This window comes from Panthera tigris, chromosome D3 (genome assembly GCF_018350195.1).
Source record: "Panthera tigris isolate Pti1 chromosome D3, P.tigris_Pti1_mat1.1, whole genome shotgun sequence".
NCBI classification, from domain to species: domain Eukaryota; kingdom Metazoa; phylum Chordata; class Mammalia; order Carnivora; family Felidae; genus Panthera; species Panthera tigris.
Window position 1 is genome coordinate 14884149 of NC_056671.1, and position 20032 is coordinate 14904180.

Below are 20032 nucleotides of genomic sequence, written 5' to 3' on the forward strand. Positions count from 1 at the left end.
GGTGAGTAGGATTCCATTGTATGTCTATGCCACAGTTTGTTTATCCAGCCACTTAAAAACAATTTTTAATTGAGGTGTAACATTCAAACAGAAAGTACACAAATATATGGATATAGATTGGTGAATTCATGAACCCACCCACGTAATCACCTCCCATATTAAGAGCTAGAATCTTGCCTGTGCCCTAGCCATGCCTCTGTGCCCTCTTCCAGGTAACTTTCTGTTTTTACTTATGTTTTTATCTCCATAGGCTATTTTGGCCTGTTTTTGAACTTTATAGAAATGGACTCCTATGAAATTTGCTCTTTTATCTGGGTTCTTTTGGCCAATATTATGTTTGTGAATCTTATTCATGTAGCTTTGGTTTATTCTCTTTTTTTCTAGAAAAATATAGAGGTTTATTTATAATTGTTATAAAGTTGAACTGCTGAAACGTGTTAACTGAAACATTTTGACTTGCATTAATGCTTTATGTCCCCGCGTTTATATTAAAAATTCACGGAAAATGAAAATGGAAAAACTGCCAATACCTGATTTCTGTCCCCTATTTTTCCACTTGGAATCATATACTTTGGTACCTTTTGACTCCATGGGAAAAAAATATCTAACGTTCAGAACTACCAATAACTGGAAGAAGATAATTTTTTTTTTTTTAAAGAATGAAATGTTTTCCATCATAGTGGATTCTTAAGCATGTTCTCCACGTATGTGGCATGCTAGCTGCGTGGCTTTTGGCATAATTGTTACATGTTTGGCATGGGTAGCACGCAGGTTGGTGTCTTCAAAAAGGCCCACCAGAAGGCCTCACTTGCCTCCTATAAAGCACCAGTAGCTGTGCTTTGGAAGCACAGATCTATTTTGAAGTCCTGAGCAATTTCTTGCACCAGATGCTGGAAAGGATGTTTGCAGAGCAGAAGTTCAGTGGACTTCTGATAATGTCTTATTTTGTGGAGTGCCACAGTACCAAGCCAGTTACGATGAGGTTTCTTCACCCCTCCAGTAGAGGGTGCACTCTTACGAGTGGCTTTTGTAGCTAGTTGCTTCCTCGGTGCTTTATCACCAGTAGATTTATAGGCAGACTGCTTTGTACAAGCCCTGGTGTAGAGACCTTACCCTCTTTTTTGTCTGGAGCTCAGTGAGCTAGAGGCACTGGCATTAGGTAACCATGGCAGTGTGGTGGTGTCAGTTAACCGCTGTAATTTATTCTTAATGCTCCATAATATTCCGTTCTAGAATATATCACAATGTATTTCTTCATGCTGCTGCTGATGGACATTTGGGTTGTTTCTGGTTTGGGGCTATTTTGAGGAGTGGATTTGCTGGATGATAGGGTATGTGTATGTTCAGCTATTTTAGATGATGCCAAACACTTTTCCAAAGTGAATGTATCAATTTTCATTACACTTATAGTGAAGGAGAATTGTAGTTACTCTGTTTCTTTAACAACACTTGATATTGTCATTTTAAAAGGATTAAACTATTTTGGCATGTATACAGTGGTGTCTTATTGAAATTTTCATTTGCATTTCCCTAATGAATAATGATATTGAGCACTTTGTGTTTCCTGATTATATATTCTTTGTGAGGTGCCTGTTCAAGTTTTTTGCCCATTTAAAAAAACTGGGCTGTCTCTTTTGTCAATTTGTGTATTTGTGTATATTCTGGCTATGAGGCTTTTGTAGTTTTGGGTATTGCAGATATCTTCCCCTACTCTGTTTGCCCCTTCATTTTCTTCTTGTTGAGGTGTTTTGTTTTGTTTTTTTAATTGTGGAAAATACAAATACATATAATTTATTATTTTTACTGTTTTAAAGCATACAGTTGAGTGTCTTCATGTGCATTTATTATGTTGCTTAAGCATATCACCACCATCTGGTTCTAGAACTTGTCTTCACTCCAAGAGGAAATCTATTAAGCAGCCACTCCCCATTCTTCATCCCCCCCCTTCCCTGCCAATCACTAATCTACTTTCTGTCTGTATAGATTGTCTGTTTTGTACATTTCCTATAATTAGAATCATACAATATGTGACCTAGTGTGTCTGGCTGCTTTCACTTAGCATACTGATTTTTAGGTTTATCTAAGTTGTAGCATGGATTAGTACTCAGTTCTTTTGTAAGTCATTAGGGAAATGTGAATCAAAACCATAAGGAGATACCATTGCACATCCACTTGGATGACCATAATAGAAAGAAAGAAAAACAAATAATGAAAGGGAAAAACAAGTGCTGGTGAGGATGTGAAGAAAGTGGAAACTTTGTATATTCCTGGTAGGCACAGCCACTGAGGAAAACAGTTTAGCAGTTCCTCAATATCTTATTGGTGAATTTAATGAACAGAAGTTCCTAATTTTAATGACATCAAATTTAAGGATAATTTAAATTGGAAAGTGTCTTATAGGTCCTGTGGAAACAATCTTCACCTATCCTAGGTTTGTCTTTCAGAAACTTTATTGTTGTACCTCTACATTTAAGTCTACCATCCACCTGGAATTTATTATTGTATGTAATTTGTGAGGCAAGATGCTTCCCCCCCACCCCAGTGTGGATTTCCATCAACTGAGTTTTCAAAAATAATGTCTTTCCCTACTGCACTTCAATAATGTCTCTCGTAAATCAGGGTAAATCAGGGCAAATCAGGGTAAATCTTGGAGTGATGAAAAGTTCCAGAAACATATTATAGGTATGTTTCTGGACTCTGTATTCTCTTCCACTGAGCTGTTTGTTTCACCTTGCACCATTACCCCACTGTCTTAATTATTGTAACTTTATCATAATTGTTTTCTAAAGTTTTTATTTATTTATTTAATCTCTACACCCAGCTTGGTGCGTGAACTCACAAACCTGCGATCAGGAGTCATGGACTCTTCCACTGAGCCTGCCAGGCGCCCCTATCATAATTCTTAACATCTGGAAGCTTGAATTTTCCAATCTTGACATCATCAAGATTGTCACGGATATTCTTGGACCCTTGTTATTTCCATGTAAATTATAGAATTAACATATCAATTCCAACAAAAAAAGAAACCTGTTGGGATTTTGACTGGGGTTTTGTTAAATCTGTAGCCTGATTTAGGGAGAATGACTTTACAATGTTGAGTCTTCTAATCCATGAACATTATTTATTTCTGCATTTATTTACGTCTCGTATCAGTCAGGGTTCAGTGAAGAGACAGAAACCAGGCCAGTAATTTGAACAGGGGAAAGTTAATATGAAAATGTGTTAGCTAGTACAACTAGTAAAAAGGTGGGTAGCTAGTTCAGAGGGTAGAGGGTAACTCTAAAGAGCACAGAAGAGGGGCGCCTGGGTGGCTCAGTCGGTTAAGCGGCCGACTTCAGCTCAGGTCACGATCTCGCGGTCCGTGAGTTCGAGCCCCGCGTCGGGCTCTGTGCTGACAGCTCAGAGCCTGGAGCCTGCTTCAGATTCTGTGTCTCCCTCTCTCTCTGCCCCTCCCCTATTCATGCTCTGTCTCTCTCTGTCTCAAAAATAAATAAACGTTAAAAAAAAATTAAAAAAAAAATAGCACAGAAGAGCGACTGGAGAAGGCAGTGAATAAGTGAAGACACTTGGAAACTTAGAAGGACCCCCCCCTCCTCATTGCCAAGGCTGAGATTTGGACCCTTTGGAGGTGTGGCTGCCATGGAAACATACAGTCCATTAATGATGGAGAACAGGATGGTGTGGCTGCAGCCGACCTGCAGGAGTGGTTTTAACTGGGTAGAGGGAAGGAGGAGGAAGTTGCCAGAGGCATGGGCCGAACAGCTGGTTCTGCAGGACTTGAGATGTGGTGGGTAGCAGTGGTGGAAATGGGCATCCTTAACTCATTCTCAGCCTCAGAGAAGACATTTTCAATATGTCACCATTATGTATGATGGCTTTGGTTGTTTCATAGCTATTCCTTATCAAAACTGACTTAGATTGTTAAAATTAAGCAATAAGTGAGTATTTGACTCTTTTCAAATGCTTTTCCTCAGCTATTGAGAGGAACTTTTTTTTTTAATTTTTTTTTTTTTTTGGTCCTTTGTTCCATTAATATGGAGGGTCTTAGTGATTTCAGACATAAAACAAACTTTGTACTCTTGGGATAAACCAAAGTTGGTCACGATATAACATCCTTTTTATGTAAGTACTGCATTTGATTTCACAATATTTTGTTTAGGAGTTTTGTATCCGGGTATGTGAAAGAGATTGGACTGTAATTTTCTTTTCTTGTAATTTACTTGTCAGGTTTTGGTATCTGGGTGTTTGTAGCAAGGTCATGCTGACCTCAAAAAATGAATCGAGAAATGTTTCATCTTTTTTATATTTCCTAGTAGAGGTTGTGTATGTCAGTGTTACATCTTTTTTAAACGCTTGGAAGAATTCACCAGTGAAGATACCTGGGCCTGGAGATTTCTTTGTGGGAGTGTTAATTACAGATTCAATGTCTTTAATAGATACAGAAGTATTCAGATTTTTTATTTTTCTTTGTGTCAGTTTTGGTAGGGTGTATTCTTCTAGCTTGTATGGTCCCATCTAAATTGTCAAATTCTTTTGGCATAGTGTTGTTTATAGTACTCTATCCTTAATATTAAAGATGGTAAGATTAAAAATAATATTATCTTTTCAATGCCCATAAGATCTTACTTGGCACTTATCAATTTTTATTAGCCTTTTTGAAGAACCGATTTTGAGTTTTCTTGATTTTCTCTATTGTAAGTTTTCTTTTTATTTCATTGATTTTTGGTTTTATCTCCATTATTTTCTTCCTCCTAGTTTCTTGAGTTGATTTATTGTTCTTTTTTTAACTTCTTGAGATGGATATTTATATTATTGATTAACATCCTTGTTTCTTTTCTGGGAGATCCATTTCAAGCCTTAAGTGTTTAACAGGGCATTAGCTACTTTCCATACTTTCTGCTATCTTATTCCTAATAAAGTATTCCTAATTTCCTTTGTGATTTTTTTCCTTTTTAAAAAATATTCATTTTTGAGAGAGAGAGAGAGAGAGAGAGAGGGAGAGAGAGAGAATGAGGTGGGGGGCAGGGAGAGAGGGGGAGGGAGGATCCAAATGGGCTCTCTGCTGACACCAGAGGGCCTGATGTGAGGCTTGAACTCACAAACCCCGAGATCATGCCTTGAGCCGAAGTTGGAACTTAACTGATGGAGCCACCCAGGTGCCCCTTGTGACTTTTTTTCTTAATTTCCGAGCAGCCTTTAAAAGATTTTTAAGTTATCATTATTGATTCCTCCATAATTACATTGTAGTAAGAATATATATTCTGAATGATATTCATCTTTGCTATTTGTTTCCATTTGTCTTATGACCCAGTTTTCTAGTCATTTTGGGCCAATGTTCCGTGTGCACTAGAAAGAATGTGTCTTCTATTATCATTGGGTGCAGTGGATGTTTTCCACTGGCTTATCCCGTTTCATTAATCCTTTTTTTTTTTAAATCTTTATTTATTTTTGGGAGACAGAGAGTCAGAGTGCAAGCAGGGGAGGGGCAGAGAGAGACACACACACACAGGATCCGAAGCAGGCTCCAGGCTCCGAGCTGTCAGCACAGAGCCCGCCGCGGGGCTCAAACCCACAGAGCGAGAATCATGACCTGGGTTGAAGTCAAATGTTCAACCAACTGAGCCACCCAGGTGCCCCCCCCCCCACGTTTTTTTTAAAACTGTGTCCAGTCTCTTGCTAAACAGTCCAATGTCAAACAAGTCAAGTTCATTAATCATGTTGCTTAGATCTTTATACTCCTACCAATTTTTTTGTCTGCTTGTTCTATTAGCTCCTGAGAGAGGTTGTTAAAATATTCTACTATTATGGATTTGTCTACTTTTCTTTTTAGATTTTTGATTTGTATATTTTGAAAGTATGCTATTACGTGCTTACGAATATAAAATTGTTATATCTTCCTGGTGGATTAACCTTTTTACTGGAGTTTTCCTCTTTTTTTTTTTTTAATGTTTATTTATTTTTGAGACAGAGAGAGACAGAGCATGAATGGGGGAGGGTCAGAGAGAGGGAGACACAGAATCCGAAAGAGGCTCCAGGCTCTGAGCTGTCAGCACAGAGCCTGACACGGGGCTCGAACTCACGGATCGTGAGATCATGACCTGAGCCGAAGTCGGCCGCTTAACCGACTGAGCCACCCAGGCGCCCCTGGAGTTTTCCTCTTTATATCTAGTTATGCATCTTGCCTTCAAGTTCACTTGATTTGATATTAGTATAACTATATTGCCTTTCTTTTAGTTAGTGTTTTATTTTTTTTTCTTCCTTTTACTTTCAACCTTTTTGTGTCCTTATGTTTAGGGTGTATCTCATATGAGCAGCATATAACTGTTTCATTCTGATATAGTCTGACACAGTAGGTCTATTAATTGGAATATTTGGTCTATTTACATGTAATATAATCACTGATATATTTGGTTTTATATCTATAATACTACTATTCTTTCTATTTCTACTCCCCTTCCCCCTTTTTAATCTTAATTTGGACCAATCAAAAAAAACTTTTAAATTAAACCAGTTTTTCTTTTATTAACTTATTACTTATACCTTATTTTAGTAATTACTCTGGAAATTAAGACATTCCTTCTTTGTTTATTTGAGTCTAATGTAAATTAGTATTTTTACCACTTGCCAGAAATTCTAGGGCTTATTATACTCTAATTTATCTTCTTTCTGCCTTTTGTGTTTTTAATTGTATTCACTTAAATTTGCATGCACTTAAGAAACCATAGGATGGGCACCTGGGTGAGTCAGTTAGTTGAGTGTCCCCACTTTTGATTTTGGCTCAAGTCATGATCCCAGGGTTGTGGGATTGAGCCCTGCATCGGGCTCTGTGCTGAACCTGGAGCCTGTTTGAGATTCTCCCTCTCTCTCTCTCTCTCTCTGTCTCTGTCTCTCTGTCTCTCTGTCTCTCTGTCTCTCTGTCTCTCTCTAGCTCCCTCCCCCTCTCCCTCTGCCCCTTCCCTGCTCATGCTCACTCTCTCTAAAATAAATAAAGTGGAAAAAAATCCCACAGGGAATTCTTGTTAATATTTTCCATATTCATTTAGATTTACCTCATACATATTTTTTCTGTTGCTCATTAGTCTTTCCTACATTTCTGTCTGGGATCATATTCCTTTTGCCTATAGAGCCCTCTTTAGTATTGTTTATTTCACTTGTATCTTCTGGTGGCAAATTCTGTCCTTTTTAATGTATTTGAAAATCTCTTTATTTCACTTTCCTCCTCGAAGGATGTGTAGAATTCACACACTTTCAGGATGTGTAGAATTCTAACTTGGACATCATCTCCTTTCATTGCCTTTTTGCTTCTATCAAGTCTGTTGAGAAGTCAGGTCTCGTATCGTTGCTTTCATTCTAGACTGCTTACCTAATACAGCACAAATGGGGGAAAATTGGCACAGTGTTTTTGGATCACTTCCCATTACTTCCTTTCCTGGGAAGGAATTGTTTTGGACCTTCAACTCCTAGCTGTTCTGACATCCCCGAATACTAGTTTTTGTCTCCTGCCCTCCTGAAGCATCCTAACCACTCTGATGGCTTCTATGCCTTTTAGCAGCTGCCCTCTGCCCTGCTTCTGAGCTTCTCTCCCCATGATGCTTAAGAGTCATCAGTGCCCCCAAGGGAAAAGGTGATGTGCCCAATGTCAGGTGCATCTCACTGAACTTCCTTTCTTTCCAGGATTTTTGTACAGCAAGTCTTGGAGGCACCCTGGGGCTTTCAAATAGAATTTTTGTGTGTTTGTGTTCAATCTGGCTTTTCTGGTTTTATGTGGTGGGAATGTTGGTCTGCTCTATTACTCCATCACAGGTGCACTTGAAGGTTCCATAATTGTTTTCTTCTGAATGCTTTCTCTTACACACTCTGCATTTTATTTATGGTTTCTCTTTTCTGCATGTTGCTTCCCAAGGCTGCTGGTCTTGCAAAACAGGCTGTGTGTTCAGTTAATTGGTGTCTCCCGTGGCTGTGCAACATGGTGGCCCTGCAGTTTACCCTGTAAAGCCCAGCATGACTTGGGCCCTAGCTTACCGCCTCAGTGCCACTTTCTGTCCTGTCCCCATTAGGAAATATGCTTACAACCAGAATGGGCAAGAGAGAGAGAGAGATCTTCTTCAGGGAGGCCTTGCTTAATGCCTCAGCCAGGTGGTTTTAGAGAACTCTCATTAATGCCCTGCATCATTTCTTTTTAGCTCTCCTCACAAATGTAATTTTCCATTGATTTGTGGGATTGGCTGAGTAATTTATCTTTTCCCCTCCAGAATGTGGTTGGAGCCATGAAGACAGTGACCTTGTCAGTGTCATTTACACGGTATCACCGGTGTCCATCATAGTGCCCAATACACATTTACTGAATTAACTTGAAGCTTGTAATGATAGGAGATGAGAAGGAGAGGATGAGAATTAACAGTCACTAAAGTTTGACTATTTATCACCTTATTTAGTTTTGACCTTACCTCCTGGAGGCAGACAGTGTTGCTGTCTTGCATTGAGTAAACCATGGCTCAGAAATTCTGTTATTTTCCTAAAGTCACATCTTTGCTAAGTGCCTGATCTAGAATTCAATCCCAGGACTTACTGGTTCAAAAGGAACCCCGACTCTGGATTGTTAAATACTTCTCAGCCTTCCATGCTTTTTGTATTTCTTTACTGACTTTTCAATCTTTATCTGATACTCATAGAATGCTAGGTTATGTCAAGGGCTTTTTTCTGAAAATATAGGAAAACATCAAGAAGAGAAGCTGACAGTTTTTTTCTGTTACTTCAAAAACAGAATGGCATGCCTTTTATATTTCCCTGGAAAGATTATGTGAGTCAATCTAGATTGGTGGGTAAACTTCCCTCAAATGGCCCACTTGAGGAGGAAACATTAATTTGTTTAACTTCAGTTACAAAGAAGTACCTAGAGTCATAGCAATAACTATTATTTATTGAGCACCTATTGTGTGCTATGCACTACAGTGGGCACAACCCATACCTTCTCTTCAATCACTAAAACAGCCCTGGAAAGTAGTTATTGTTATTTCATATTCTACAGATTTGGAAACTGAGACTCAGAGAAGTAAGGAAACTTGCCTTTATGTAGTTTTAGATCTAGAATTTGAACTCCTTTGTGGACTTCCATAAAGACTGCTTATCATTATATACGCTGCTCAAGGCATCAAGCCTGGAACACAGAAGGGCTTAATAAATGTTTGCTTTTTTCAGGTTAGTAATGATATGGTGAGCCTCTGAGGAAAAGGTCACAAAGTATTATAATGAAGCTTCCTTGTGTCTTGCCAGGGAATGTGAACAGCATCTCCAAATTGACCCCTTGGAAAGCCCCAAAGCTTCCGAGTCATGACAGCTTCCAAGTGTCAGGTAAGGATCATATTGGTCTGAACTGCAGGCTGTACTCTGCTATTTGCCACCAATATTTTCTGGTTGCAGATGTTATTGATCTGACAGTTTATTTCCCGAGACACATTAGTTCAAACTGATGTGATATGAAAGTCTCATCCTAAGGAAATTGGCCTTGTGAACGGTTATCCTCTGGGAAGAGCATGCTGCACTTATGACTTGACTAATATGATGAAGAAGCCGCAAATACAATTAGCAGGCCTGGTTGGTGATTCTCCAATAATGATGTTTGGGGTATATTATTGGTTTAGCTGTAATTGAGCTTAAGATGATCTGAAAAGCTCTAAACTGGTGTGAAAGTCATTCACAGCTTTGGCTCACTGTAATGTTCATGCACGAGAGTGGGGAGGGGGGCTGCTGATGACATTTGGGTGTGCAGAGACTGGGGGGTGCGTCCCTGGACAACTGTGGCTTGTCTTTCAAATTCTGTTTTCTTTTAGTCTATCACTAGTAAGATGAAGACTTCTTCATAATCTTCTGCCCACTCCCAAATCCCATCCCCGTCCTTATCATTTGGAACTTACTACATATTATCTAACTCTCTTCTTTCTCATGCAAGTATAATTTGTCTGGTGTACATTAAAGTCATCTTTATTAGTCAAGATAGTTAACCTTAGCTGCCATAATAGACAAGACCAAGTGGTTGAGCATCACGAGAGTATATTTCTTGGTAAGAGAAAGCCTTGGTCATGGGTTGGGGAAGGCTATCCTCCATCTGGTGACTCAGGAATCTAGATTCCTTCCCTGCATCATCTCAACATGTATTTGTTGGGAGACAATTCTCCCTGGATTTCTTGGGTTCTCAAATGGTCTTTGTTTAGGAATGATTGAATAGCAAACCAAAGGTAGAGACCTTCTCTCTTCCTGGAGACATCCCAGGATGAGTAAGTTCTGTCCTCTTCCTGGAAGATATTTGCTTATATTCGGAGGTGGTAAACCTAGAGATAAGCTCCATGTGCCAGAGACATTTACTTCCTTTGCAGGGTAAGGAGTAATCTCTCTCCAGAGAGGAGGACAGGCAGGTTACCAGCAGCTTGATAGAAACTCAGAGTCAAAACTCAGATAGAAACCCGAAGTTCAGTGTTCTTCTCCAGTGGTGCAGTAATCCAAGTACAGCAAGGTCACACTGCCCACTCCATGCTGTTATCCAGTGTCATAAAGACACATTCTCCTCTTTTCCCATCCAAACCCCTTTCACAAGGGGCTGTAATGGGTGCCAAGTAGTTCCATGTTGCAACAGAGAATTATAATGCAGTTGATGGGTAAAGAAGGGGCCAGTTACAGGTCAGCTAATGGTGAGGGGACCCACTTGAGAGTTTCTTCTCTGAGTTATTAGACATTGTTAAAATTAATACTTGGCTGCTCTATGATTATCAATGTAACTCTTCAACAGTGAATGCAGATATAATACTATGCCAAATCCATTATTTAAAGGATGTCTATATTGAACCATAAAGTGCAAAAGATTTCTTAGTAAGCTCATCCAAGTCCACAAATATTTTTTGTGTGCCTGTTTCATGCTGGGCACCAGAGCTACACTGCATCTGAATGAGACAATATTGCTGTCTTCGAGAAGTCTATGGCTTAGTGAAGAACTCCTTGTCTTAACTACCATGCAGAGTCAAATTTTCTTACATTAGGCTAGGTTAAAGGAATATACATCTGTTATTAAATCTACCCTGATTCCTGCATTTAATGGTTATGGTTACCTGCCTAATTTCTGTAAATATTCCTCTACTTTCCAGCTCTGTTCCTCAATCCTCTCCCATTCTATTTACTTGGGCTCTATAAGCTCCTTAATAATTGAGTAGGGGCTAAGGCGCCTGGGTGGCTCAATTGGTTAAGCGTCCAACTTCAGCACAGTTCGTGATCTCATGGTTTGTGAGTTTGAGCCCCACATTGGGCTCTCTGCTGTCAGCACAGAGCCACTTTGGATGTTCTGTCTCCCTTTCCCTGCTCCTTCCCCCCCACTTCAAAAATAAATAAACATTAAAAAAAATAAGTAGGGGGCACGCATGTCAAGACTTCTTTGGTTGCAAGTGATAGAAACTCAACTCCCAACTGGCTCAAGCCACAAAAGCGGATTTTAGTGGGTTCTGTGAGTGAACTGTCAAAGGGGGCTCTAGGTGCAGCAGGATCCAGAGGCTCAGATGATTTCAGGACTCAGTCTTTCTCTTTCCATTTCTCTTTTATGTTTTCTTCTGTGTTGACCTTTTCCACATGGTGACCACAGCAGCTCCATTCCACGTTGTCTTTGCAACACACACCTTGAAGATGAAGAAATTCTCTGTACTTAAGTTTAAAAAAATGTCTAGGATTGAATCAATCATTCTGATTAGGGGGAGGAGAGTTTTTTGGCCAGATCTCGGTTACAAGTTGTTATGGCTGAATTGTGACTCCCCCAAATTCATATGTTGAGATCCTGAGCCCTAGGACCTCTTAAGGTGAATGTATTTGGAGACAGGGCCTTTAAAGAGGTAATTAAGGTTAAAGGAGGTCATATGAGTGGGCCCTAATCCAGCATGACTGGAGTCCTCATTAGAAGAGGAAATTATGACACAGACCCACAGAGGGTAGACCCCACGAAGACACAGGGAGAGGAAGTATATCAGCAAGTCAGGGAGAGAAGTCTCAGGAGAGCTCAGCCCTGCCACTGCCATGACCTCAGACTTCCAAAACCATGAGAAAGTCTCTGTTGTTAAGCTACCTAGTCTATGCAGCCCTAGAAAATTCATACAGATTCAGCCTTGAACTCACGGTGGATTTATTTAGTACCCCTTGAACCACTCTAGAGAGGAGGAGTGGTTACTCAAAGGAAACCCAAAGAACTATTACTACAGGGAAGAGTAATGAACATTTGGTAGGGGAAAAAAAAGGATTGTCTACCGCTGGGTCAAATTCATAATTTTTGGACATATGTGATGTGTCAGGCCTTAGAAGCACCTCATACCTAACAAAACAACCCCATGAGATAGATGCTATTATTTTCCTCATTTTACAGATGAGAAAACTGAGGTCCACACAGGCGAAGTGCATTTATCCAAGAACATGCAATTAGCAGGGAACAGAACCAAGATTGATATCCATATTTGTCTAGCTGCAAAACCTCAGCTTTTTATCACTATGCTGGAGAGCCAGTGACCACTAGATCCTCCTGCTTTTCTATTTCCAAGACTGAAAAACTCTGGCTTGAGGCATGGGAAGGAAGTACGTTAATATGTTAATTAAGGAAAATTCACAGTCTGCAGAATTCACGAGTCCATTTTCGGAACTTTTTCTGATCTGGGTGAGCCTTTGACCCATTCCAGTTAATTAACATTGCAGAACATGAAGTAATTGCTGTTGTTCCTCAAAATTGGGGGCAGAAAAACACCCAGCGGCCTGGGCCCACCCCAGCCCTGACTCCTGAGGCTAAGGATCAGAACGCCAAAGTCTCACAAGAGGACACAGTCAAGAAATTCCTCAGTTCATCTGCTTCTCCACTCCTGTGTGTTCATGACGTGTTCTGTTCTGCGATTAGCAAGGCAAGCCTGCTATCTGAATTGGGGGCATAAAGTCTACCACTGAGTAAGAGATCTGTCCTGAATTTTACAAATAGGATTTCTAGTTTGAAATGCAGGCTAATATTTGAATGTTTCATTAGGAAACAGATTCAGAACGTATGAGACTAATACATGGTCATCGTATTTTTTCCATGTAGTTCTGATAGTTCTGTTGAAACCAATGGTGACCCAAACTTGTAAATCCTGCTGGTCTTTGTTAGGACTCTGTGGGTGCAAGAAAGGGCAATCCATTCAAGCCAGTTCACAAATAGAATTCAGGGGTCTTTGTCACTGTGTGTCTATCATCTGAGTCCATGAGGTGATGAAGTTGTGCAGAAAAGCAGAAGTTTGTCATTTCATTTTTTTTCAATAATTATACAATTTCAGTTATTAACGCTTTTTTAATGATTAAGTTATCATCCTTAGCATGAATCCTTTTCTGCCATGGCAGCTTCCTGGTGGTTCAGTCTCTGTGAAGGAGACTCCCTGAATTTTGAATGCCCTTGAATGGATTGCTGGTCCTTCCAACCAAGAAATACTGTCAGAGAGAATCAGTCTTTCACCAAATGTCTGACCCTGGTGCATATGCAGTGTAATCCAGCAGCAAGTGGTCAATTGAAAATCTTGCCCAAGATGCGGGATTCCTGATCAAAGTGGTGCTGAGACATGCTTAAAGAACAGAAGAATCACAGACGACCCGAGAGAATCAGGTGGTCTTAGAGCCATATTCAGCTGGACCTCCCAGGGTCCACCACACCGGCTGTTGTGGCCACTGTTCTGGTCGGTTGATGCCTGTATCACACTGGTTATTCGATATTTTGAATATCATATCAACCCCAAAAGAGTTAACAGTTGAAGAAAAAAAAAAAAAACGACAAGGAAAGTGACTCGGTGAGCACTTCAAAAGAGAAAGATTTAAATATCAAAAGATTCTAGCAGGCCTTAGGAAAAAATTGGTGAAGCCCTTGAATATTTTTTAAATGACCTTTTTGCTATCATACTGTGAAAACCAAACCTGAAGTGAAGGATTTTGTCACAAAAATTACACGAAAAAAACTCACTACTTAATACATTTTTTGTTCTTCACAAGAATTCATGCATAGTTGAAATGGTAGCCTAAATTTTGTTATGTTGGTAAGCTCAGTTTCGTTTTTCAAGCTAAAGTTCCAAATCAAAGCCCTTTTTTCTCCCATGATTTGCTATGAAAATTTGGGCTCAGTATTAAGTGAGTCATTCTACAGGTCTTCTAAGACCAGGATCGATTTTCTTCTGGGGGTGGAGGGCAGGGAGAGTCCCCCCTGTCTCTCATGGAGCTGCACAGTCTTCCCTTATGCTTCTTGCCATGATGACTCCATTTCCCTGCTTGTTGTCACATCCGTGTTCCCTGCTCACTCATGTGTACCTGCTAAGTTAGCCATGTTTTATGCCACGCGTCGTCTTTTCCCAACCATCGGTTATTAGACTGGTGGTGGCCCACGACGCAGGGGTAGCTGTTCCGTAGCCTGGCCAAGGATGTAGACTTTATAAAAAGGACATGAGGTATACTAATCAGATTCACTCTCAGGAATCTCTAAGGAATATAGTCAGATTTAGTCAGATACCATGATGACCCGATAGTAAATCGACACAACATAGAATCCCTGAGGTCATGATGGGCCAAATGCAAGCTTCAGGTCAAGAGTGAGTCATCCAGCAGGACAAAGGTGATAACTCAGATTCCAGACTCCTCACCTAATGGTCTTCCACCATGTCATGTACACTGGGCAGCTATTTGTCCTTCTTGTGGTAACAGTACCCCACATTTTCTCAGTCCATACAATTTGGGTCGAACTGATCCCATCAGATCTAGAGTCGTCATGTGACCCAGGCCCTGGCCAGGCAGCTCATTATGTGCCCTCAGCCATAATGATTGGTTAAGGGATGGGCACATTGCCCAACTTGGGCCAGTAACATTGAGGAGAAGGACCTCTGGGTAAAGAGTTAGGGAAAGCACACCCAGCAAGATGTGCACCTGAAGCTGCTTGCAACTCTCTTGTTGAGAAATGAAGCAGCCTGCAGGAGATCAGGCAGGTCCTGCTGACGATGTTTGAGCTGCTGGATCCTGCCATGCCTGAAACTGGAAAGACTCCCTCAGACTCCCAGCCAGCATTTCTCCTGTTTGCTAAGCTAGTTTAAATTGGGTTTTATGTCACTTGTTACCAAAACAGCCATAGCTGACACAACATGCTTATTTGATTATGATAACAGTAATCCCTGGTAACCACTTCAAGGTACTGTTCCAGCTCTCATCGCAACTGATTCTTTCAGCAACCCTGTGAGGCACACAGGGCAAGGATCTTGATGAAGATTGATGCCAGGTGTAGGGGGCCACAGCAATGTTTTCTCGAGCACTTGGAAAGTATAGGGAGTGAAGATTGCTTTTTGAGAGTGACACCATGAAGTCAATATATTATAGATCGAAGCAGAGCAATGCAAAGTCATGTTAAAGAGATAGGATGGCTAGGCCAGCAAGACTTGTCTGTCATGTGATTGAACTTATTAACATATTTTAAAGAAAGGCTGTGTCCATCACGATCTGCCACAGAAGCCTGGAGGACGGAGTTGCAAATGCCAACCTTGAATGCAATCACTACAGCTTGTTTCAGTGGAGAGTGAGTCTTGATCTTTGAATATCTCTTGTTCCAGGGGCAAGGCTAGGTTTAGAGAACTGCTTTCAGCTGCAAGTTGTGGAAAATCAGAGTGATAACTATGGTCAATTAAAGGTGACTGAAACTTCCTTTCCATCCTCCCATTAAGAGGCAGGGTCTCTTTCCCCTTGAATCCAGGCTCACCCGGTGACTTGTTTCAAAAAGATGGAATGAAGTAGAAGTGGTATCGTGTAATTTCCAAATGCTCAGCTGTGAAAGATCTGCAGCTTCTACTTTGCACACTTGGAAGACTCCCTTTTGGAACCCAGCTGCCATGCTGTGGAAAACCCAAGCCATAGGGAGAGAGGCTGAGCTGTTAGCAGACTGCCAGTCATGCAAATGGGCTGCTTTGAGCATTCCTTCCAGTTGAACCTCCAGATGATCGCCGCCACAGTCAGCCCCAAATGGAGTAGAATAACCACCCTGCTGAGGCTGGTCAACTCGCAGAATCACGACAAGTAATAAATGGTGGTTGTTTTAAGCCACTAACTTTTGGGGTGATTTGTAATAGTGCAACAGATAACTGAAACAATAATGGCTTAAGCAATAAAGACATTTAATGAACTTCCTTAATAGAAATTCTGGATGTTGGAAGTTTCAGTTTTGGTGTAGTAGGTCAACAGCATTGTCAATGATCTAACTCTCTTTCTTCCTTTTTATTCTATAATCCTTAGTAAATTGGCTTTTCATCTTCCTCATGGATACAAGATGGCTGCTACAGCCCCAAATATCACAACCACATTTAAAGCAGAAAGAGGGGGAAAGAGTTAGTACTTGTGAGCTCTTCTCTTGCCTCTGTACCTTCACTAAGAAGCCAGATACCTTTCCAGAAGCCCCCAGATGACTTACCATTATGTCTCATTAGCCAGAGTTGATTACCCTTAGTTCCAAGGAAAGTGAATGTATGTTTATCCAATCTCTATAGTGTTGAAACAGCCATGGGGAAGGAGGTTGACAGTGGCCTTTTGGCAGCAACCAAAAATCTTTACCACAAGATAGATACAGATATTGTTGCCAGTCGACTTGTGACAGTGATGATTCCATCTGAATTATCCTTTCCATGAGATGCTGGTTTCCAGCCATTTCAGTCTGTTGCCACTAAAGACTAAATGAATGCATCCATCTCTCCTTGTCCCAATTTTATTCATCAAGAAACCATATTCTTATTTATTTCCCCAGGCTGGTCTTCTTACCAGGAGAGAAAATACTGGTTGCATAGCTTTTCAGAACCAATCTCTACAGTAGTAATCTCTCTTTGCAAATGAATACGTTGTCATCTGGTTTATACATCAGTCTCAAAGTGTGGCTAATGTGAGTCTAACCCAGAGGGATGATACCTCTCTCGGTGTGTTGAAAGAGCCAGGTTTCCATTGTTTGTAAGGATCTGGATACAATCACTAACCTTCATGCTATCACATGAATCTCTTTGGGAGACAGCTTAATGATGGGGACAGCTTCTGATGAGGACACAACTGACACCTGAGCAAAGATATCTCGAATTGTTACAGAGATGAGAACGAATATGGCTGAGTGGTCATTGGTTCTGCTCCCTACAGAAACCCTGGTGACTTCAGGCTGATGGAGATGTTGAGCTCACCACCCTGATTTTATGATTCTATGCTGAATTAAAGCAATCTGTCTCATTAGCCCCAAAAGATCAGTGTCATGGTTAAGAACATCATCAGCTCAAGTGTGCCTATTAGCTCTACCTCATATTGACTGTGTGACCTTGGGCAAATGTTTTCCCCTCTTTGAGCCTCAGTTTCTTTATCTGTAAAATGGGGACAATATTCAAGCCTCTACCTTGCAAGGCTGCCATAATAATTGACAGGTGCGATGTATGCAAAGTGCTTGGCGTAGTATCTGGTTGGACATGGTCCTCACCAAGCAATAGCTATTTTTATTTTTACAGATCTTATGTCCAAACTGGAGGTTAGAAAACCTGGTTGGGCACAGCCATGCTGTCTTCATGCTTAAAGGCCCTTTTCATATACTCAGTAATGGTTCAGGGGGTGACAGTGGTACCCAAACCACCATGGTTGCATTGAATTGGATAAAGAAAAGATATGTAAGATGTGCTCTCTAGGCTCAGAGAAGTTCTAATGTGGTTGGAGAGGCAATATATAAAAACATGAAATGGTGGGGCACCTGAGTGGCTCAGTCAGTTAAACCTCTGACTTTGGCTCAGGTCATGATCTCATGGTTCATAGTTCAAGCCCCATGTCGGGCTCTGTGCTGACAGCTCAGAGCCTGGAGCCTGCTTTGGATTCTGTGTCTCCTTCTCACTGCCCTTCCTCTGCTCATACTCTGTCTCTCTCTCACACAAATAAACAAAACATTAAAAAATTTTTGATAAAAACATGAAATGGTTAAGTACCATGTGCAACATACCAAGATGAGGGGGTAGCCCTGAGTGCAATAAAGGCTGAATCTGTCTTGCTCATCCTGTCGTGGTATAAGTGGAAATAGCAGCGGACTTGGAATCAGACAGCTTTCCGTGGACACTCCCCACCCCAGGCTTGGTTAGATACCAAGGAAGCACCCACTGACCTAGGATATCAGCAGTACTCACCACTGAAATGTAATTGTTCACTTGTTCAGTCTCTCCTGTTGAACTGGGAGTGATGGAGGACGTTCATTCATTCATTTACTAATTGATTAAGCAAGTATTTACTGGGTATCTGCTATGTGCCAAGAACTGTTCCAGGAAATGAGAACAAGACAGCCATTACCTGTATCCTTGAACACCTCATGGAAAGCTGCACAGAGAGACAAGAGACAAGCAAATATGTGGTTATATACAATATTGGGTGGTGGTAAGCACTGGGAAAAAATAGAAAGCAGGATAAAGGGTGTTGTAGACATGGAGATGTACCACCCACGTCTCCCGTCGAGGAAGGACTTGCTGAGCAGCTGCAGGAAGAGTGGTCAGCAGACAGCCCCCACCTGTTCCTCCTCAGGGTCTGCCTGAGCTGCAGAGAGCCACCTTGCCCAAGCTCACACATTTCCCAGGGCAACCTGCATCCCGTGCCTCAGTGAGGTGTGGGGTCCAAAGGCCTGGCCATTGCCTCCTGACTCCAGACGCACTGGTGGGCGATATTGCTCGCAGAGCTTGTCGCCCGGGTGGATGAAGCTATGTTGAACTGATGTCATAGTTTCTCTTCCGTCTTTTATCCACACCTGCTTTCCCCTCTACACGACACACTCCATCTCTGTGTTTGCTTTAGGAGAATCCAACACGTGACAAGGTGATGGAGTGTCATGGCAGGGGAGGGGCTTGCAAATTTGGATAAGGTGAGTAGGGAAGTCCTGTCTGAGAAGGTGACATTTGAGCAGAGGCAGGAGGTTGAGGGGTCAGCTGTGTAAAAATCTGGAGGAACAGTGTTTCAGGCAGAAGGAACAGCAAGTCAGAAGCCCTGAGATAGGAATATACTTGGCACATTTGCGCATCATCAGCAAGGCAGGCTTGTGGGCTGAAGCCCAGTCATAAGGACAACCATTGATAATGCAGCAGGAGAGGCAGTCAGCAGTCCCATACTGCTGTCCCATAGAGATGTGGGGACATCTCTACTGTGTGTCCCTAGTGCCAGTACATAGTAGGTCCTGAATAAATGTCTATCGAGCCTAACTGGGCTGTCATTCCAGCTCCTCTCCTCTCTCCATGTGTGATCTGGGACAAGTAGTTACTCAACCTTTTTGTGCCTCAGTTTTCCTGCCTGTAATCAGTGGCAAAGGCGGGACCCTTGAGCTCTGGTTTAGAGCTTTTGTTACCATACCGTTTTCTCTTCTTACATTCCCTTCTTCTCTCTCCTCTCTTCCTCCAGGGATCTGGAGCACACCTGGTCCCACCCCCAGCTTCTCAACAGATGGCTCCCACTAGAAGGGCGGTTGCTCTTGGCAGCTCGTCCCCATATCCCAGAGCCCCTGAGCTCAGAAGCAGCCATACCGGGGTGGTGGGTGGGTGGTGGCAGAGTCGAGAGAGAGTTAGATTTCTCTCCTCTGATAATAAATAAACCCTATTAAGGCGTCCCCGCACCCGTGGGGCAGGGTGCTCCTTTGGTGGGCCTTATTGCTTTGATAAAAGCCGCAATATCTGAAAATTGTCTCCGGCACCCGAGAACTCCCATTTTATGACTTGCACGTGCCTGGGATAAATTGCTTTTGCTGCTTTGTTATATATAATTCAGGTCCTTATGGATGCTAGTGGGATGCATAGTGCTCTCCTGTAATGATTTATTCATTTGGGAGAAGCAGAGTGCACCCACTGGGTTCTGCCCAGCCCGCCTGACAGCTCGAAGGGTTGGCACTGCAGGCACGTGTTGGATTCGTCTTGAGAGAGAGGAGCTGATTTGGGCTGTTTGGCTTTCCTGGAAAGCAGACCTGGCTGCGTGAGGACCCCTTGTCAGAATAAAG

At 41.6% G+C, this 20032-nt stretch overlaps 1 pseudogene; it reads right to left on the reverse strand.

The window, feature by feature from the left end:
• Window positions 1–687: 687 nt before the first annotated feature.
• LOC102958246 lies at window positions 688–18772 on the reverse strand (annotated as a pseudogene).
• Between the last annotated feature and the right edge of the window lie 1260 nt (window positions 18773–20032).